Below are 23,198 nucleotides of genomic sequence, written 5' to 3'. Positions count from 1 at the left end.
GTGTGTCTAGGGCATGTAGAATAGCTAAAAGGTTTTTCTTGTATATGCCCAAGACCAGTTCATTGGCATTGAGTCTTCAGCTCACATATGCTATGGTGTGCCCTTCTTGAAGAAAAATTGCTCCAAAGGAAATCACCACAAGCATCACATTGGACCTCAAATGGCTTTGAGAGACCCAGAAGCATCAGGACTGACTGGGAGGTAAGCTTCTCTTTGAGCTTGTTTAAATCAATTTGTTCTTTAGCAGTCTAGGAGTACTTAACATTCTTCTTTATTAAGTCATGCAATGGTCTTACTATTTGAGAGAATTTTTCTATGAAGCGTCTATAGTATGCACACATACCAATAAAGCTTCTTATCTCATGTAGATTCCTTGGATTAGGCCATGCTTTTATTACCTCCAACTTTGATGGATCCATACGGATACCATCTTGAGAGATAATATGACCTAAATATTGAATCTCTTGTAGAAAAAATTTCACTTTTCTTTTGTTTAATGAAAAGCTTATTCTCTCACAACTTGAAAGATTCCTGGAGGTGTCACTTATACTCCTCAAGAGAATTTGAGTGGCATGAAGATTTTTGTCCATCGTGAGTTTGAATGCGACTGGAGCATTTGTCAGGCCAAAACTTGTAGCTTATCAAATAGATCTTCTACCCATGGCACGGGAAATCACTTTTTTTAAAATGGAGAGGATCTAGGCCTCACCATCCCTTTTTCCACCAATTCTGCACTTGTCTCATGACCTTCTCTTGTTGAGATTGTGAAACTCAATAAGGAGGTTTAATAGTAGGCGGTGAGCTTCCTAGTAGAAGCTCTATTGCATGGTCATCATCCCCTCATTTGGAGGTAGCTCACTAGGGATGTCATCAATGAAAACATCTTGGAATCCATTTAGAAAATTAGACAACTCTAATTCCTCTTGATTCCCTTTATTGCTACTTGTGAAAACATTAGAATCGTTTACAAATTCTCTAAAAAAATCATATACGCAAAAATAGAGCTTTTTATTGACTTATCAAAAGCAAGTGTGTTTACCATGGATATGGTGTTCCTTGACTCATTTTCATCTATGTACATGCTCCTTTCCTTGTAGGTGAAATAGATTCTCCTTTCAGGGAACTTCATAATGGGAGTCATTCGGTTGAACCATGGTGCCCCTAGGATAACATCCTCATGTTAGAGAGGAGAGATTCTTTTTTGTCGACGTAGCTTTCGACCATGCCAAGAAAAATACATTTTTCCTAACCAAAGAAAATAAGGGAAAACTTGAAATTCTCTCGGTTTTTAGGTCAAAATTTGAAGCTTTTGCCGGTAATTACACTAAAACTTGTGAAAAATTCCCGGTTTTCTTCAAGGCAAGCTCAAAATCTAATCAGAATTTTAGGATTTCATCTGGTTAGAATACACTAGACCCCGGTTTCTTTGTAACACTGCTTTGGACATGAAGCCTCAACTTCCAAATCAAGGGAGTAACAGAGGCTTGTTGTCCCTTGAAAGCTATGTCAGGGGTTATAGTATCTCCCATATCAAAAGCTTGAATGCCCAACTTGGTGGCCAACTCCATTGATATGAAGTTGTGAGTAGAGTCAGGGTCAACAAGATGAACGCATCATGATCCCTTACCTTTCCCCAATCATAGGAGAGGAAACGAGCCTTTGCAATGAAGTATCCTCTTTTGGATCTTCAACCATGGAAGCTCTAGGAGTGTCATTGAGTACATTTCTTTTAGGGCAAGAATGATAACCATGTCCTTTCTCCCCATACTTAAATCATTTATGGTCTTTATGAAAGGCCTCTAATTCTTTGGGAGGGAGCCTATTTTGACCTTTGTAAGCTCCTTTCTCCTTCGCCTTGTTTTTGTTGGTGTTGTTGTTGCCTTGGGAAGATTTTTGAGCATTTCTCTTCCCTTTAGCTTCATTTTGATCCTTGTTTTTAATGGGCTTGATATTTCTTCTCACCATTTGTTGGAAATTGATCCTTGAAGCAGGTGGATGCCTTTGGTGATAGTTCTAGGTCGTTGTGAGTTGACATACTTGGCTATTTCTTCAAGTAATACCGCAAAAAATTGTTGCTTTTGTTCAAAGAAGTCTATCCTTTGAAAGATTGTAGCTTTGAGATGTAAATCCCAAAACTTGTCTACATATTTGTGGATAGACTTGTTGAAGAGCAGCTTCAAGCTCCACCATTTGGTAAGCACTTTATCCTTTGCATCACTTGCAAGGAATTGCTTCATGATGGAAAATCGTAGAGTTTCCATGTCTTTGGGGCCTCACCATTGTCACAAAGGCTAGCCCACCATTCACAAGTAGATTTTTGGAAGTGCATAGCTACATAGTGTAGCTTGGAGGACTCTGTGAAGCCCTCATCTTCAAAGGCCACATCAAATTGTTGGATGAAGGCCAATACTTTGTCTGTTGCACCAAAGGTTCCATCATAGGTGAGAAACAAGATATCTTTCCTCCCTCTTTGAAGTTCTTGAGCTTTTTATATCTTCGCCATGCAACATATGATTTGTGATGTCCTCCCCTCTTGTATTCTCTAGGAGAATAGTCATAGATTTTGTTGGAAGAGTAGGAAGGTGAAGAAGAAGGAGAAGAGGGTGACCTCTTTCTTGCCTTTTTTCTCCTTTGTTTCCTCTCTTCCTTTTCGGAGTGATGAGGAGAAGGACTATCGGTTGGACTATGGGTTGACCGTTTCCTCTTGGGAGGAGTTGGCAATAGTCAAAATCGCCGTCTTCATGGAGCCACATCTTTAGAGGAACTTAGGGATTCACTTACTTCTTGTTCATTGGATTCCTCTCTCTTATGGGAGAGAGGCTTCTTTTGGGAGTCTCATCAAGAGGCCTCCTAAACTCTCTCTCCTCTTGGAGAGGAAGGGAAATCCCATTAGCATGAAGTTGTTGGGTAACTTTGGCTTGCAAAGTAGGGTTTCCCATAGCTTGATGCAACCTAGTAACAAAATAATTGATAAACATGGGGGCATCATCATTAGCACCTTCATGGGAAAAATTAAAGTTATCAATGTTCATTCTACTCTCTTGGTTATTGTCATCCATGCTAATTATACTTATGTGTTTACTTAGTGTATCCTTTGGAAATTCAAAACCTTAGTTGCTGCTCCTCGTATCCTTTAAAAATAAGCACTTAAGTATCTACACCCACAGGTTGAATTGGTTAATTATAGAGAGTAGTGGAGTGGGTCTAACATAGTAGAATTGCCAAGAGATAGCTCCTTTCGGACTTCTTATGGCTCAATAATGGTAAAGCCGTAGGCAAGTCTAAAAATACCCCATTATTAAGACCAAATCTCCCGAGGTGTGCACCATATCCCACATAGTGGGCTCAACAAAACTGATAATAGATCCCAATCCTACTTACCCTAATATAATTAACAAAATCAACCATTAATAGGCTACTTAAGGACCTCTCTTCTCAAACAAGATAAGAGAAACCAAATACTCTGATACCAATGTAATGGAAATGGCCTATGAACTTTGACAATAGCGGAATTAAGAGAATAGAGTAAGAATTTTTGTGAGATTACTTTGAGAACATAGAGGTTGAACTTAATTGATGGTAGCAACATAAACATAGTACTTAATTGACTTGACATGAACAAAGCCTCAGACCCAAGGCCTCAAACACCTTCGAAGGTGGAGAGAGCTAGCGGGGAGTGAGGGTAGGGACGAGGAAGAACAATCATTTATAGGAGAAATAAATAGTTCCTCACTTGTCATCACTCTTCTTGCTTAGCATAGCATAAAAGCATAGTAATGAAGATGAATAAGATGGCAAGCTTAAGCATTGAAGCATGGCTCTTGGTTGGATTTGCATTCCATAGCCAAGATTGTTGGTGTAGGCTCTCAACTTCGCAACAAGCTTGTAGAACGAGATGGAGCTCTTGCACTTTTGCACTCCACTCAATGAGAGAATATGTGTGTGTGTGCGGGAGAGTATACACCCTCTCAAGCTTGGTTCACCTCTCTCTCTCTCTCTCTCTCTCTCTCTCTCTCTCTCTCTCTCTCTCTCTCTCTCTCTCTCTCTCTCTCTCTCTCTCTCTCTCTCTTATTATAAAATTATATCGTTTGGACATGTGTCCTCTTTTTCTTTTTGAGAGAAAGAACTTAGTTATTTATTTTTATGCATCTAAATTCTCATTGGACCCCTTTAAAGCCTATCCAGAGGATTGAATCACATCATGAGGGCCACATGTGGAGGATTTTGACATGTGTCTTTTATGCTTCATAAGTCATTTGGTTTGAATTGAACACTTCAAGCACTTAGTCAATTAAGTATGGAAACCTTTTATGCCTCTTGAGAGTTTACCTTTGAATTAAACACTTCAAGAACCTTAGTTATTTAAGCATAGGAATCACCTCAAACTTTGGCCAAGGTTCCCACAAACACTCTAAGCATTTTAGTTAGCAAGCCAACAGGCACCTCATGCTTGGGTAGGATTCCCACCTCAAGGTTAGCCCTAGCTTGTCTAAGGTTAAAGAACTTTTTAACACTAACTTTTGGAGTTCTTTAATGAAGCTAACCCTAAGGTCTTTAAGCTCCATTATATGCACGTTGCTCTTTGATAGACTACCTCCTTTTGGACCCCTATTGAGATGTAACCATCTCTCCTCTTGGTCCCTTGATGAGGTAAATCTAAAAGCACTTATTGCACATTGCTCTTTGGTAGACAGTCTCCTTTTATTGAGATGCAACAAGTTCTCCTTTTGATCCCCTATTCAGATAGGTCTAGAAGAAAATATCTATATCCTAACCCTTGTTCCTCTTTTATCTTCCCATATCAAATGATCAGTTTGATATGAGAAAATCATTGGTAAAGTTAGATATAATATTCTATGACAATTCATGCATGTCCATGCAAGTTGTTTAGCTACTCTTAGAGTTGGTATTAGGAACTCCATAGGTAAGATAGCATTAATACCAAATACCATGTTGTATGGTGTTGTTCCAATAGATGTTTTGTAGGCTACGCTATAAGCTGACATTGTAGAGTGTAAATATTGATCCCAATCTGCTCTTGAATTTGATACAATTTTGGTCAAGATAGTACAAAGAGTCTTATTTGTAGCTTCAGCCTGTCATTAGCATGTGGATGGTATAGAGTAGACTTTGTGTGAACTACCATGAATTCGTCTAAAAGATTTTTAATAACTTCATAAATGAATTTTGTTACATGATCTCTAATAATTTCTATGGGTAGACCATATCTAATGAAGATACTTTTATATAAAAATTGTGCAATGGTCTTTGCATCTACTTTCTGTGTGGCCTTAGCTTTAGCGCATTTTGGCAGATAATACGTAGCCACAATGATATATTGGGCATGAGTTCTATAATCCGGGGGTAAAATCGATCCAACAAAATCTATACCCCACTTAGTAAAATATATGGCTCCCATCATTGGCCTTAAGGGCATCTCATCTCTCCTTATTGGAACACATATTTTTCAACATCCATGTGTAATGTAGGCCACCATATTCCAGTGGTTAAAACATTTTTTATCCTCTTATCCCCTAAAAAATGGCCTCCACTGAGTCCTTCATGTGCCTGCTCTAGGACTAGAAAATACATGCTTTTGGTCGCACATATCCTGAGATGATTGTCCTTTTTTCTCCTATATTGTTGATTTTTTATCAATGCAAAGTCTTGAACCTCTATTTCTATGGCCTTTTTCATTCTCTAGAGGTATTTTTAGGAAACTTCCTCATTGTTAGATAGTCAATTATTTATTGGGTCCATTTTGGTGCAATTGTTACCTAAAAAAGTGTCGCATGTTCTACCAATTCTTTAGACCTGTAGGTTGCACAGTTAATAATGTACATATGAGCATTAGTGTGTATATTTGGCCAATAAACTCCTAATTGTTTCAAGCGCTGGTATGTTTTTGTTTCCAAGCAATGAAATGCTAAGTTGTGAACGTGTGCTTCCAGAAGATAGCAGTTGTACTCTTTCGGACTTATGCATACAAAATGTCGTTTGAGCCTAAATGATACAGATGTTTTCCAAGTAATTAAAAATACCTTGACTGTCGAACCGTTCCTCTTTTACTTTCTTGCCCTATTCTATCAAGCTCACCTCCATAGGATAGTAAAGTGACTATCTTATGAGACCATTTTGGTATCATTTCAATGTTAATTAGAGTCATCGTCTACCCCTTCTAGAGCTTCTTATTTGGCAATCTAAAAAGGTGATCTGCTTGTCCTCCTGTAGTAACCACAGTGTCCCATAAAGTATTGTACTCGCATTGTGTTGTTTAGTCTAGGAATCTCTACAATTACTTTTATATTGTCTAAATCGGTAGACATACCATTCTCCAAGACAATATGTCCCAAGATGTTGCCTTGCCTAACCATAAATATGCATTTTTCTAGGTTAAGACAGATTTTATAAGTCCTACACTTCTTGAATACTTTTTTGAGGTGCTCTGTATGTTGATCTCTAAAAAGAGAGTGCACACATAAGTCACCCATGTATATTTCCAAGAATATCCTCAAGTATTCCTTAAAGACATGTGCCATCAATCTCTGAAATGTTTTTGGAGCATTGGTTAGACCAAATGGCATTTCCCTATACATGTATATCCTCCATTCAGTGGCAAATGCTTTCTTGTATTGATCTTCAGGAGCAATTGCAAGTTGGTTATATTCTAAGAACCCATTTAAGAAGGAGTATGCCCGCTTACTTACCACTCATTCCAGGACATGGTCAATAATAGGTAAGGAATAATTATGCCTTATAGTGTTGGAATTAACCTTCTTTTAGATTCACACACAGTTGCAATTTACCATTCTTCTTAGGCACTACTACAATGGGAGATATCCAATTGGTGTGTTCTATCTCGTAGATAAACTCATCTTCCTTTAATTTATTAATCTCCTCCTTGATGCACTTAGCAAACGTATCATTATATGTGTAAGGTTTTTTTGGCTACACTTTGCATTTGGTTTTAAAGGGATCATGTGCTGGAATATCATAGGATCTATGCCTTTTAGGTCTTTATATGACCAAGCGAACATGTCCTTGTACTCCTTGAGAAGACTTATGAGCTTCTCCTCCTCTTCCAAATTTAGATCCATTGTTATGTAGGCTGGTTGTGTCTCTTCTCTCGGTCCTCCCAAGTCTATCTTCTTTGCATTCTCAGGCCCATTGTAGGACTCCTTGTCCTTTTGCTTTCGTAGAGGTTGCATCATCACTACCTACCGATCTTGGATAGTGAACTTTATATAGTGGGATGGCACACTCATTTTTCCATATTTTTCTTGTCTTCTCCCTCCCCACTTTCTAGTTCCATTGTCCATACTTCCCTGAGACTTATCTTAAGTTCTTGGTACTTCTTCTTTCTCTCCACCTTGGTCCATTTAGTTTCTCAAAACTCGTTTAACCCTGGTTCTTTTGTTTGTTTGGGTTTTGTTTCAGATTTTGACTTTATGGTTTGTTTTTGTAGGTCTCTTATGATCTATTTTGTTTATGGATCTTGAGCTTTAGAGAACCTTCTAGATATCTTGTCCTTAACACAATCTTCAGCCTTTACAGGCATCAAAAATTGTGTTTTACCCCTTACTGTAGGCATAGGGTTCTCTATTGGCTTGTTTTCAGCTCTCTTTTTCTTGTAGCACTCTTGATGTCTAAGTTTTTTATTTAGAAAATCATAAAAATGGACATCTGCTATCATTTTTTCCTTTTCACTCGAGTTGTCAGAGCATTCATTATCTGTGTCATCTACTCTCTCAAAATGCTCTGGGGAGTCATAATAATTCTCCTCTTCTTTGGCACTCACCAGTTGATCATCTCTGAGTTTTTCCAGGACTAATTTCTCATCATTTGCATTTACTATATTGACCATATAGTATGGAACCATGTCATAACTGTCCTTGTCATATAATTTTATTGTGGGGCCATCCAAAATAGCACACACATCTAGGGTTGCTAGAATATGGGTCCCTTCCAATGGTTCTAGAGCTTCTTCAAGAAAAGGTTCAAGATTGTATTCATTGTCTTCAATAGCTCTTTCTAGAATACACTCTTCGCGCTTCAAAATCCCACAATGTGATGCACCACATATCCATAGCTCTTTGGGCTTACCTGGCGCTTACCTAACCATGCTAGAAGCTCCGATCTTGCTATTTTAGCTGAATCAAACTCCTCCACTGGGATTTGATTCACGTCTTTGTAATTTTGGTCTTTAAGGTTTATACATGTCGTGGGTTCCATATGTCGGAGGTATATGCGATAATATCCCTAGTCTTCAATTGTCGCATGAATGATCGTCCAAGTATGACATTGTTGTAATTGTTATTCTTGTCAAAGTCAACTATAGCAAAGGTATGATCATACTCAATGCTGTAAGAAGTAACAAATCACTCTCTCAAGAAGCCCTAGTGGTTTCTCCATATAGCCATCTGCTAATTGCAATTTCATCTTGGTAGCCCTCAAGGCTGGTTTTCCCCATTTTTTCCAAATTTCCTTGGTGGGAATAGCAACACCACCTCCACTATCAAAAATTCCCATGGTCGTTACACTTTGTAATTCTATTGGAAGTGTAGTACTTCCATCTTCACCCTTGCAATACTCTCCAACCTTGTTTAATGGTGTTGGTCTTGTATTCAATTGAGGTTTTTCCAGTTCTTGGCTCCCTTCTTGTATCTGTGATGTTGGATTTTTTACCCCAAACTTCTCCAAGCATTTTTCAATAGTCACCTACATGTTTGGTCTTATTTGGAGAAGATCTACTAGTGTAATAGTGCAAGTCACATGCGTAGACAATATGTCTATCAATCCTTTAGAGTCCATAGCCTTTCTTGATGAGAGTCATTGTGATGGCACCTCCTTCACATCAGACTTCGCTTCATACTCTCCCATGTAAGAGGGTAAGGTTCTCAAAGATTGAGGTTGACTCTCTAAAGATCGTATTGATCCTCTATCCCCCTAATATGAGAAAATATCCAAATCTGCTTGAGATCTTGTCTCAAACTCCTCAATAGGTGGAAGAAAGACATCCCTCCCTTTACTGGTTTGGTTAACTCTCTAGCTCAATCCATTTTCCTCATTTGCTTCTCGTGTTTGTCTCCAAAGCTCATCTAAGCCATCATCTTCTGTGTAGGCCTCTTGTATCATAGGATGGAATCCCTCAAATGCATGATCTATGGTCTTCATTACTATCCTTGGCTTTTCTAATTCAACTGTGGGATTCTTGATGGATCCTTCAGTTTCATGCCTTGGTGGCATTATCGGTGTTGGAGCTAGAACTTATATCCAACTCTTTGGCTTGCTTGCCGATGGCTCTAGCAAAGCTTGGGCAGTTTGGATCATTTTTTGACACATCTCCAACCTTTGCTTTTCTAATTAAACGTAAGGATATTTCATCCATTTTTGTTCCTTGTTTTGGTTAGTTTGTAGCCGCACTTTGTAGGTTTTCATAAGTGCGATTAGAGATTCATTCACCTTTTCAACAAATACAGATCCTCTCAAACTTGCACTTTTTGGTCTCTTTTTCTCATTAGGTCCTCTGGTCTTTGGAATTTCCAACTCAAGATTAGTTTGGTTCTCTAATCTCTCTAATATATCCCTGGTTTGTTTTAATTCCTCCACTAGGGCTGTCTGTTCACGTTCCTTCCTAGCTTTCATGCGCGCTTTTCGAGCCTTCTAAGTGCTACATTGACTTTTTTGTTCATAACTAGGTGCATCTATTTTGGGTTCCTCAATTATCAGTTCTTCCCTTGCTTTTTGAGCTTGCACCCTTGTGACAATCTTTATAGGTATCACCATTTCATTTTCAACACCACAACTTGATGGGATCGCCCCTAGTATTTTTAATGTTGTTTTCACTATTTTTATTTGGATTTTTTGGACATTCACTGATCAAATGAGTAATGCCGCAATCTGGATAGTATGCATTCACTCTAACGATCTCTGTATGAGGAATGTCTTTCATAATGTGGTCATCGCTACACTTATAGCACGGTCCTAAGGTTTGCATGGTGCTCCTAGAGCCGCTCTCTATTGATAGGCCGACCTTTGTCTTGTTAACCCACCATCTACTATGAACATCAATGTGCGCTCATCCAAACTGTATCTACCTTCTCCTGCAGCATGAGATGTTGTTGGTGATCCAACATTCCCAATCATGCTCCAAGGTTTTGGTTCTTTCGGCTCTTTGGGTGGATAGTATGCTGAACTAGACCCATATTCACTTGGCTCTTCATAATACACAGGCACAAGCACTAAGGCGTGTTCCTCCAATTCCTCTATAGTGGGTGCATACCTAATGCCTACTAGTCTCATTCCTAGTAGAGGTGGTTGTTGCCCTAAAACTAGCAATGGTCGTTCAACCCCTTCTAGTCGTGGCAAATTTCCTATTGTATACCTGGGCATTGGTGGTACCTGAGGAGATGCTACTTGGGCCGGTGGGTCATATTGTCGCTCTCTCACATATCCCTTGTTGTCGTAACACTCTTCCATAGCATGAATCATCCTCTTTTGCTTAATGGCACACTACTTAGGTTGCTTAGCATGTGGCTTAACAATTGGGTTTATCCTTTTGAGCACTGATTTATAGTTGCTTCACTCTTTTGTGCTAACTTTGTAGACTTAGCTCCACTATGTTGTGGTGATAAATCATCGTTTAAATCCCTATAGTCCCCTTCCTTCTAGGCAGCAAAATTGCCTACTAGGTATAGATCCTCCTTGGTCAACTCGTTTAGAGTTGAGATATTCTTCATATGCAAATCCTTCTGAAGGTCTGCATTTCTCAGTCCTTGGAGAAATATCAACATGAGTCAAGACTGAGTTGGTAACTCTTCCACAAGGTAGAATTTTACATAGCATTTCAACCTTAAGGTTGATTTTCTAATGGATTCTCCCTCTTTCTGCTTGAACTTATGGATTTGCGAGACCGTATTTATGAGATATACCTCTTTGAGAGAATTCCTTGATAAACTTGTCAAATACCCCCTCCATTGACTCGAAATCTCTACATTCAACAAAGTCAAACCAGGTGGAGGCATCCTCCTCTAGAGTTAACCCAAATCTTGCAAGCTGTGTGGGAGATTCTAGTACTTCCTCAACCTTAATGACATGCACAAAGGCTTCCACTTGATCTCTTGGATCCCTATTTCCAAATTATATCTTGTTAACCCATTTTTGGACTTGAGAAGGTTTGATCCTCTGGTGATCTATTCTTCTAAACATAGGATCCTCTATTCCTCCTCTATGAGACCTTTCTGGCCTAGGATATGGAACATGTTCCTCCCCTAGTGGTGCTCCTAATCCATACTATATTATTGGTCTAGCAAGTAGTCGTTCCTCTGCTTAGCTTATTTCTTCTCGTTCTTGTCCTCGATGTGGTGTTTCGCTCTTGGTCGGATTTAGCATTCTTGTTCTATTCTCATCCTGGTATTGTTGATGGAGTGGTGGTTTTTGTGGTGTTTCTAGCCCTGATGTGGCTTGATATCCACCCCCTTTTGTGTTCAGGTCTGGTGTTGTAAATTGTTCGAGCCACACTTGAAATGATAGTGGCATGCTTGCGAGTTATGAGGGTTAGGCAATGGTTTTTTTTTATTATGATGTTGTGTTGTAATTATCTGAGAAGGGATTTGTAGACTTGTGTGAGATCCCCAACCCACCAATACCGAGATCGGGATGGGATCCTTGACAGGTCTCTAGGTCTGATAAAAATCAGAATCTCTAAACAAGAAAAATCCAAGGAATAGACCTTTACCATTGACAATGGCTTGGGTCTATAGCCTTAGAAGCAGACCTAGTCCTGTCTCGCAGCGGACACGGGACAACGTATTAAAAGTCTGAAAAAACTATTTCGGCCCTAAAACTGCCACAATTGGGCTAAGGTATCCTCAACCAACGCTTTTTTCCCTCTAACAGATATGAGGGCACAGTTGCTGGTGGACTCCTCTTCCAAATGAAGAAGTTTTCTAAATGTTTTAGTGCGCAGGGATGGATAGTTACCTAACTAATCAGGTCCACCCGTCCATGATTGACAACCTTAGTCCATCCCCACTTACCACCCTGCACTCACACATGATTCTTTTGTTATTTAATTTCTACCACGTTCTTATCACAATTAAAACAATGATTCCTTTTATCCTTCATAACAGGATTTTATTAAAACAGCCCTTGAAAACAGTATTGAAAACATTCTTTTAGTAAACAAACATTGTCCATGATAACCATGACCAGTACTCTTCTTGTATCAAGACCACCTAAGGGTGAAAAAACGGAACCCATTTCTTATTCATAATCCGGAGTGGATAAACCCCCACCCAAGGTTCCGGGTGCCCATACACCAAACCAGTTGCCCATACAACCGGGCGGCTCCCCTAGGATAAAAAACGGTATCCTAACTTATGTAGAAACATCAAGACATGACACAGAGTAGAAAATCATCGTTCAGGGGGTAACCGACTTATCCGTGGCTGGCCCAGCCATCATTATCATCAATTTATACCAAGGAGTCAAAGGTGTCTTGAGACAAGCTGTCTTAAGGATGATCAATCATATCCTTCCTAATTCAACAAATTTTAATCCAAACAATTCTTTCCTACATTTTAAACAATGCATGTTGAAAGTTACCCTCCATTTTTTGTCAATTATTCCTTTTCTTATTCTTACTCACTCCTTACATATGCAATGCTAACTTATAAAAGAACTTAAGCTATTTAAAGACTTAATTGAATAATGGGAAACCCACCTGGGATTGATCGGCCATCTGTTGTTGCACTGGCGCCTGGAGACTCTCCTCTGTAGGCTTATTACTAAGCCCAGCTTCGTCGTCATGCGACGTTCTAGTTCTTTTTGGAGCTACATCCTTATCATCAGATGTAGGATTTGCTCGAGTCCTTTAGGTGCCATAACTTCTTATCCTTATAAAAAGGATGTCTAATCATCAGGTAAATTATTTGAAATCTAGACTTAACCTTTGTATTCAACCGTAACCCCCGTAACCCATTCAAGGTTAAATTTGTAGTCTTAATTGGTAAATTCTTGACCTAGTAATTTCTTATTTGTCTATAAAGGTATGATAACTTTTGCCATAGCTTCCTTAAAGGTCTTCTAGGCTATCCTAATTTTCTTATATCTTTTTCCTAATTTTCCCATCAAATTTCAAGCTTGGAATCTGCTTATTTTGAGCTTAATATTATTTATATTTATTTTCTCTTTGAAATTTCATTTCCTCAGCTTTATATCATAGATTTACACTTACTATAATTTTCCTAAAAACTTTTGACCGCAAAGTCTATTTATTTTAATTAGTCTTTTGCTAAAAATAGGACTTTTGGTCAATTATAATTTTCTAAACTCACTAATTAACTATGGTATATTTATCACAAGTATATAAAGATATTTTTGACCTCTAATAATTATCTTATTATTCTACAACTTATACTACCTTTCTAACTTTGACATAATTATCATGGCTTTTTCATCATGTAATCTATCTCTAATAAATAGTATGTAATCATATAGCATGATTTACTAATTTTCCTCTTTAGTTATTAGCTAGAATTAGTGTAATTTGACTTAGATAAATATCTATCCTACTTTTCTAACCTTGACATAATTATCACGGCCTCTCTATCCTATAATCTAGCTCTGATAAATAGCATGTAATCATATAGAATAATTTACTAAATTTTCCCTTTAGTTTTTATCTAAAATTAGTATAATTTGACTTAGATAAATTTCTATACTACTTTTCTAACCTTGACATAATTATCACAACCTCTTTATCATATAATCTAGCTCTAATAAATAGCATGTAATCAAAGCACATAATTTACTAATTTCCCCTTTTAATTTACCCTCAATAATAGTGGTTTTCTACTAGGATAATTATCTAAAATAATTATCTGAGGTTAAGATAATAATCATGGGTTACTTTAGTTGTAATTACCTCTAATAATTAGCTCAAATCTTTTTGGGTTAGTTTTCTAATTTCCCCCTTTTATTTTTTTTCAAAAAATAGTGTAATTATACTGAGATAATTAGGTAAATTAATTATCTGAGCTTAACATAATTGTCACGAGTTTTCTAAGATGTGATTAACCTTTGATAAATAACTCAAAGCATTTCAAATCAATTTGCTAATTTTCCCCTTTTAATTTGCTCTAAAAATAGTATAATTCTACTAAGATAATTAAGTAAATTAATTATCTGTACTTAACATAAATATCATAGGTTCCCTAAGATGTGATTAACCTTTGATAAATAACGCAAAGCATTTTGAATCAATTTGCTAATTTTCCCCTTTTAATTTGTCCTAAAAACAGTGTAATTCTGCTAAAGTAGTTAGTTAATTTATTGAGATTAACATAATTATTAGGAGTTCCCTAAGATGTGATTAACCTCTAATAAATAACTCAAAGCATTGTGAATCAATTTTCTAATTTCCCCTTTTTAATTTATCCCAAAAATAGTATAATTCTGCTAAGATAATTAGGTAAATTAATTATCTAAGGTTAACATAATCATCACAGGTTTTCTAAGATATGATTAACCTCTAATAAATAACACAAAGCATTTTGAATCAATTTGCTAATTTCCTCCTTTTAATTTTTCCCAAAAACAATATAATTCTGCTAAGATAATTACGTAAATTAATTATCTGAGCCTAACATAATTATCATGGGTTCCCTAAGATATAACTAACCTCTGATAAATAACTCAAAGAATTTTGAATCAATTTGCAAATTTCCACCTTTTAATTTATCCCAAAAAATAGTTCAATTCTGCTAAGATAATTAGGTAAATTAATTATCTGAGGTTAACATATATATCACGAGTTTTCTAAGATGTAGTTAACCTCTGATAAATAACTCAAAGCATTTTGAATCAATTTGATTATTTTCCCCTTTATTTTTCTCTCAAAAACAGTGTAATTATGCTTAATTAATTCTAAAAATTTCTCAAAAAATTATAAGATAATTTTCCTAGATTAATGACAGTCTAACACAGCTCTGACAATTATCTCAATTTAATCTAAACGTAATTAATATAATTTCCATTAATTTATGATTAATATGGATAATTTTAACCCTAATATGATATAATAATTAATTAGCTTAATATCCCTAAGCTTAATTACAACAATCAGTAGATAATATTTAATTAAGAGAGGATTTTTTAGTATACATAGGATTAATCTTTTATTTATTAAGAAAATAGGTTAACCGAGCTTTGTTAATTAAGAAGGATTAGACTAATTACCGTTTAATTAACCAACTAGAGCTTGATCTCTAGTGATTTTTGCATAGCGGTCTCTCTAGATGAGAGAGAGTGTGTCAATGCTCCGAGTCTGTCTGAAATTGTGAAGCAAGGGTCATATTTATAGGTTTCTGGGCACTCACAGGCTGGAAAATGGCAATAACTTGCATCCCAAGCAGCCCAAAAGATCAAAAAACGTCCCCTGCTGCTAAATCTAGTCCCAGGCAGGTTCCCCACAATGCCACACAACCCTGCTAGCTTCCAAAATCGATTTTTACTAATTTCATTGATTTTTAATAATGAAAATTGGAAATATCAGTAATTTCTAGAACCTTAGGATAAGAAAGTCTTTATTAATAATAATTACTGAAACGATCCAATTTTACTTAACTAATTAAATTCATAGTGTAACCTTTCAGAGCCCGTAACTTTTCAAGATTTTATCGAAATTCTGCTCAAAAAAATTCTAGCTTGGAGTTTGTTGTGCTTAAGATCCAAAAATACCAATATTTGCCATGGTCGAACAATTCTACATTGCTTTTTCAATAATCATTAAGCTTTATACAATCTTTAAGGTTTCGGAAACTGGAAACCTTACAACTTGCTTGGGATTTCTATGGGCTTTTACTTTACTACCAAAGCTTGTGTCATCGGCTCTAGCATTTTTACATTCCCTACATCGTTTGGGTGAATTGGCTTGTATTCTTGTCCCATTAACAAATCATACAAAAAATAATATGGTTTCCCATTAACAAATCATACAAAAACAAGTAAAGGACTTTGTCTATGATTAAGTCATTCACATGGGGCTCCATGCACCAATAGTAAGAGGTGACTCTTCCCTCCTTGTACTTGTAAAACCCAATATTTTCCTGAACTATCGCTTCTCTCCACTTTCCCGTCATGAATATAGCAGGCTCCAAAAAGAGTGAGTGTAGGAGGTATTTTTGGGGTCTCCATAATCATCTTCCATTTTTCTATGTTGTTTTTATATTGATTGTAATTTTTTGGGGTCTTTTACAATGAGATAGTGGTTTCCCTCCTCATCACAAAGCCTATCACCATCGTCGGTTACCATGATTACTCCAAATCCTCTTGCTGGTCGTTCTTCAATACAAATGCATTGACGTCATCAAACATCAGCATACATCAGGGCCCCATGGTCATTGGTTCTCTTTAGAAAAATTGCAATGTATTTTGGCGTGTTTAAGGGTTTTTGAGAGGTTCTACCCCCCATGGTCCCTTGTTGTTGGAAACCTCCAATTGTAACCATCCATTGATATGATCCTCCAGAAGAGGTGTCAGTATCACTGCCCTCTTCTATGATTGGTGCTAGGGGATATATCCTTGCTTGGTTTACACTCTCTTCTATTGACACTAAGCTAACTTGATCTCCTACCATTCTTCGATATCTTTGAAGACACCTACCAAATCTCAAATTCATCAAATTCTTCACATAGACAACTATGAACCCAAACCTCTTACCTTAAAAGTCTGCTTGCAGTTTCTCTTTTGTCTTGAGTTTCTTCCAAACCACTTTTTAAATTGGTAGGGTACTTTGCAATTCTAATTGATCACCAACTTGCAAGATCCTTGGTTCTGGTTGCTTGCAGTTGCTCTTTTGTCCTGAGTTTCTTCCAAACCGCTTTTTAAATTGGTAGAGTACTTTGCAATTCTAACTGATCACCAACTTGCAAGATCCTTGGTTCTAGCTGTCTGTAAAAAACTTTAGACTCTACAAATCTTTGTCAAATCAATAATTCTCACTTACTGTTATTTATAAAGACAGGACCCTTAAATGAGTTCCACGCCCTAATTTGATAAGATTGATGGAATGCTAGGATCATAGGGAAGAGTTTTGGACCAGTAAATTCTCAATCTGAGCACTAAATTGGCCGATAGACATCATATGTGTTTGATGTCTAAATTCTCAAAATTGACTCAAACTTAAATCATGTAATCTCCTTGATGTACTTAGTCCAAATCTAGGCTTACTTTGAAGTTTTAACCCATGTAGATAGGTCAATTTCTCCTATGTAGTCCTTGGTCATTGCCAACTTCTCCAAGAGGTTAACTAAGCCAAAAATGATCCAAATTGGGTGAAACTTGGTCCTTAAGCTTGCTTTGGGATGTTTAACACCTTGGTTGTCGCCTTTGGTCACTAAAAATGCCATTGAGACATCATACGCATATGATGTCTATCTAGTCAAAATGAAGTGGAATACTCCAGAGATTCTCCAACACACAAGCAGCTCATTGAAACCTTCAAAATGCAATTTGTGCTAGATATGGTCAAATCAAGAATTCACTTATTCCAAATCCATCTCTTCATCTTTAGAAACCAAATTGCTTCAAACTTCAATGGAATTTTGTATATATACTTCCTAACTTCTCTTAATCACAATGGCCACCAAAATGTGTCTTTTGACCCAAAATCAGGTCTCTTAGACATCATATGCGTATGATGTCTAAGTGGTCAGAATTAAGTTCTATTTCTTTGTCAAGTGCCCCTTGATGTGTACAGCATGCACATGGGCTCACATCAAAATTTGGATATCAAAATTGTACCTTATTACCACTTTTTACCAAGGAACTTCCCAAAAAGAGTAAAACTCTCTAAATACTTAGACTATATGCCCAAATGAGATGAAACTTGGTGTATGTGTTCTACCCAATATGCAGACTATGGATATAACTGCCAGATTCATACTTCAGATATCATACCAATATGATGTCTACTGATGAACTTTTGACCAGATTTCATCCACAAGCATCCACAATTCTCCAACTCTGCTTTTCAATCATTTTTACCCATTTTATGCAAAAATATGCACAGAATCACAGGTTTCCCATTTGTTCCATTTTCAACACACGACTTTTATCTTTTGGGGACCAAATGTTGGTCAAAACTTTAGTCTCAAGGTGTACAAAGGGAGAAACACCCCTTTAGAACACTTTGGTGCAGTCTGTTTTTTCATCCCTAAGACATCATACGCTTATGATGTTCGTTGATGCAAAAATGTAGTTTTCTTATCCTGATCTCTTGCATATGTATTCTTTTATGCCCAACATCATCTAGCCGTGCACAATTGTCCTTTCAACTTTTTTACTGCATGTTATCCCTAGAAATCAACTTTTCAAAGATCACAAATGCAAAGAAGCATACAAACAGCAATTTCCATGATGAAAATCTCTAGATCACAATCAAATGTCCTATCTACAACTAGTCCTACTCATCATGTGAGGTTTTGGATTGTGAATATAAAAACACTTACTTCCACACACGGACTGGTAAACACTTTTGCAACACCCCAACCACTCAAACACCAACAAATATACTAAACTAACTAAAATTGTCTACCACGAAAGACCCATGCAAGACACACGCTCCCTAGAACCTCTTGGATCCTACCCAAAGTAAAATAACAAGACTCTGGCAAATCAAAGGAACTTCTACCTCATAGGACTAGTCTAAGGTCACCTACCTAGGGCTCTCATCCCCAGCTATGGCACCAATGTTGGCAGGCAAATAAGTTGTTCACAGTTGCTAGCAAAGTGAGAGCTAGGCCAACAAACAAGATGTCAACCAAGGATGGAACTTGACGCATAGGCACATGGAAACAAATTGATGGGTGTCAATCACCTACTTGACCTTCTAGAGACAATCACTACCAAGGGAAATCATCTCAAATCACACTATGTATACGCAACCACTATCGTATCTACAGTGTTTACGCTCTCCGAAACATGACCTAATGTTATCAAATTGTCACAAAAATCAAGGAGTAGCCTCTACATACCTAGACGACACTACCCTAAAGTCTCAAGCCTAAAGTGTAGTTAAAATCATCGTGAATGCAATGATATAAAGCAATCACAAAACGGACACACGATTAGAGAGAAAACTCACTTCAAAGCCTATGGGAGAGATCTTTGTGAAGAGACCAAAATTGTGCAAGCTTTTGCATTGAAACATAGCTCTCGCTATTGCTAATTTGATGGTGTAGTTGCCTTCACAATGTAGCTTCCATAGTGCACGTAGGGAGTAGAAGAAGACCTCACTCACTCTCTCACAAAAAATACACAGTCACAGCACGCTTAGTTGAGCTCAAACGATGATTAATTCAAAAGTTGTCCTTAAGGTTACAAAAATTGGCTTATATACGTTAGCCTTGGAGGTACTAACTCATCAAAATTACATCCTACTTTCTACCATGGGTTCCACTAATCCGCACATTTAATAAGTTACAATCTAGAAACTTGGTTGAGACCCAAAAAATATTACAATTGGGTCCGCCAAATTAAATAATACAAGAATGGTGTAGCTTTCTTGTGTATAGCTATTAACAGTGCTTGATCAGAGCATTCTAGATCATCAAGCAACAGGTGGCTCTCTCTTATCAATAACTGGGTTTGCACCCCTCTCTTCTTCTCTATGAGAGGAGGATAGATGTTGTGGCACTTTAGTCCACCACAGTGGTTCATCTTAAATCATCTCATCAGCCATTGTGAGCTATTGTAGACCATAGCCCTACCACTTCTTTCAACTAGTACACTATTGGGACAGGCTATATTCTCTTAGAACCCTAAGGGATCTCGATATACAGCTATATAGACATGTGTTATGCCATAAGAGAGAGAGGGGGAGAGAGAGAGAGAGAGAGAGAGAGAGAGAAAGAGAGAGAGAGAGAGAGAGAGAGAGAGAGAGAGAGAGAGAGAGAGAGGTATGTGTGATCTGATCCTAGGGATATGGATAAAATGGTGAAAGAGCTAAGTAGGTGGAATGCTTCTTGAGGTCACATGATGTAATCTAGTATACTCGCCCATCCCCCCAATTAGCAAATCCATGTGGCACACATGTCAAGTTTTATGAGGCTCGCCACTATGCCAGCCCATTATAAATAAAAATATGGCTCCCCTTATCCTCTTCCATTATTCCTTTTCTTATGAGAATAATTTCCTCTTCATTCCTCCATTCCTCCCTCCTTTCTTCATCTCCATCTCCAGTGTGGAGAGATTCTTGTTTGTGACCATAAATTTTGGTTTATTTGCAAAAGAGGCTTTGCTTGTCATCGGGGAAGCCATGGAAAATTCCTTGCTTGTCATGGGCAAAGCCATGGGGGGAGGGGTGTCGTATGTATGATCATGAAGATGCCATGCCATGCTCTAATGGGTGTGGATGGAATGGTGAAAGAGCTATGTAGGTGGGATGCCTCTTAAGGTCCCATGATGTAATCTAGTGTACTCCCCCCATTAGTAACTCCATGTGGAACACATGGAGTTACTCCCCCCATTAGTAACTCCATGTGGAACACATGGAGTTGCTAATGGTGAAAGATCTATGTAGGTGGGATGACTCTTAAGGTCCCATGATGTAATCTTGTGTAATCCCCCCATTAGCAACTCCATGTGGAACACATGGCAGGATTCTTGAGGCTAGCCGCTATGCCATCTCGTTATAAAATAACAAGACGGTACTCAAAACTTAGTCAGAATAGGTGGCATCAAGGTGGCATCCCTAGGCAATGGGGGAAGCATTGTCTGCTAAAGTCCACATGGTGTCAAATGCCTCTATAGTGTGGAGGATCTCTGGGTCGTCAAAGTCGTAGCTCTCACACTAATATCCACGTTGAGGCCTCCCAAAAGTCTTTCTTCTCCCAGTTATAATTGAGTCAAGGAGCTAGCTGGTCTAAGCTCTCACCTATGCTAGTCTATTGGTCTTGACTAGTGTGGTTGGTCTCTAGCTTGGGACCTCAACCAGCTTAGTCCTCAACCATATTGTCTTGGCTCTCGTCCTCTTGGTCTAGGAGTCTCTCATCTTGGTCTACTTGTCTCTTGTGTAGGTCTAGCTAGGTGGCCTAGTCACTCACCCTAGTCTAGTAGAGTTTGGACTAGTGTTGAGTAAGTTAAAGGTCTTTGTGTCCAAAGCTTGGGTGGGCTTTTGATTACTACATGACACATACAGGACAATAAAAAGAGCGGAAAATTCCTCTATTGAGTCCTTTGAAGTACTACCATCAAAAGTGGCAAACACTTGCGCCCTGTAGAAGTCCACCAGCCCTGCTACCCCTATCTTCCTATGCGGCTACCTCCACTCTCTCAACCAGTTCTTCACCTCCTAGGTCACCTTCCCCAATACAATGAGCAACAAGCTCAGGAGCAAATAGCCATGGAGGAGTTGACAAGCATTTTGGCTAAGGTGAACATCAAGTTCCCAACTTTCAAAGGTCTCTTCACGAACGATGCAGATGACCATGCTAGGAGATGTGTATCCCTCTACAGGATCATGGCCTTAGTAGAGAAGATGCCTACCCCAACTTGGAAGTCTTAGCAGATAGAGGTACAAGGAGTTTGCAAAGAACCACTTTTTGACTTGGGCCACATTACAAAAGCAGTTTTGTGAGGCTTTCACACCATGGGACTTCCAAGAGAAGATTCTGGATGAGTTGTCCAACCTGAATCACATTGGACCTCAAATGGCTTTGAGAGATCCATAAGCATATAAGGATTGGTTGGGAGGTAAGCTTCTCTTTGAGCTTGTCAAAAGAATTTTTCTCCTTAGCAGTCCATGAGTACTTAACGTTCTTCTTTGTTAAGTCGTGTAATGGTCCTGCTATTTGAGAGAATTTTGCTATGAAGCGTCTATAGTATGCATACATACCAATAAATCTTCTTACAAAGAGCGTGTAGCATAGTGACTGGCAATGTACTAAGGAACCACTTCTATCGATAACTAGATGTACCCTCAATGTGTCTTAGTTTGACTTTCAAATTATGTGCCCATTCAGCCTGCACTCTAGCTACTTGTACAATTTCGACCCATCTAAAATACTCAAAGAACATGATTATAAAGTTGTTTTAGTTTCTCCATGTAAATTTGCATCTATACAAACTCTTTATAGCTTCAACCCTCAACAAATGAACTATAATCACAAAACAAGCAATTGATACAAAGCAATGTTAGTTCTTGCATGTATCTTTGTAGCTATTGACTCACAAGTTCGAGGGCAGACTCTTTTGGGAAGCCATAATTTTGAAACACAAAAACTTCCTCTCATTTTTTCCCTTTTCTCACTGCAAACCCCCCCTCCCCCCTCCCCCCCCCCCCCCCCCCCCCCCCCCCCCCCCCATAAATATGATACCCCCTCCTTTATTTTTAAGCTTGAGAGATTAATTATTGGGGGCCTGTCCCTAACTTATATGCTTATATATCTTGTAAAAAAAAACCCTCCCTTGCACTTACATGGTATGGTAATTTTTCCATGGTGAATCCCCTGGGAATAGCTCAAACTAGAATTGAGTGGATTTGTTAACTAGTAAACTAAAATATATTAGAGCTTTGGAGTCCATTGCTATACAATAAGACTCTTTTTTAAGAAGTCTTCATATGTACATATGTATGCTACACTTCACCCTTAAGCTTCTCTCACCCCCATAACCTTCCAAGAAGATCCATTCCTTCCCTCTCAGAAACTCCAATTCACCCTCCCTTGCATCTATGCATAGTTTTAGCTAGGGAACCTTGAGCTTCATTTCCCGTTTATTCTTGCCTTCTCTCTCCACTTAGGTTTGTAAAAAAAATATTTTTCCTAGCCCTTGCCTTTGAACATCCTTCTCCCTAGCAAGAGGCTCTCCTTCTACAGTCCTAGCTTTACCCTTCTTAAGATTTCCTTCTCTTTGCCCTATAGTTGTTGGAATTAGGATTGCAAAAAAACACACACGGCTTGGAGAAGACGAAGGAAGCTCAAGACGCACAACAAAGAGTGTATTTCTTAGTGTGCAATAATAATAGATAGCCCTCTAGAGTGATGGGCATATATACAATGTACGGGGGGAAACCTCCTAGTGAGGGAAAAAATGCCCCGACGGTCCTAAGTGTGTTCACACACATCACTACCACATGTATATGGTAACAAATAACCCCTGGGAATGATGTGGTGAATGAGAACTGGCACATGTAT

This window comes from Adiantum capillus-veneris, chromosome 28, assembly GCF_014529385.1.
Source record: "Adiantum capillus-veneris isolate H3 chromosome 28, ASM1452938v2, whole genome shotgun sequence".
Classification (NCBI taxonomy): Eukaryota; Viridiplantae; Streptophyta; class Polypodiopsida; order Polypodiales; family Pteridaceae; genus Adiantum; species Adiantum capillus-veneris.
The sequence above is the reverse complement of the archived record's forward strand: the minus strand, read 5'-3'. Positions refer to the sequence as shown.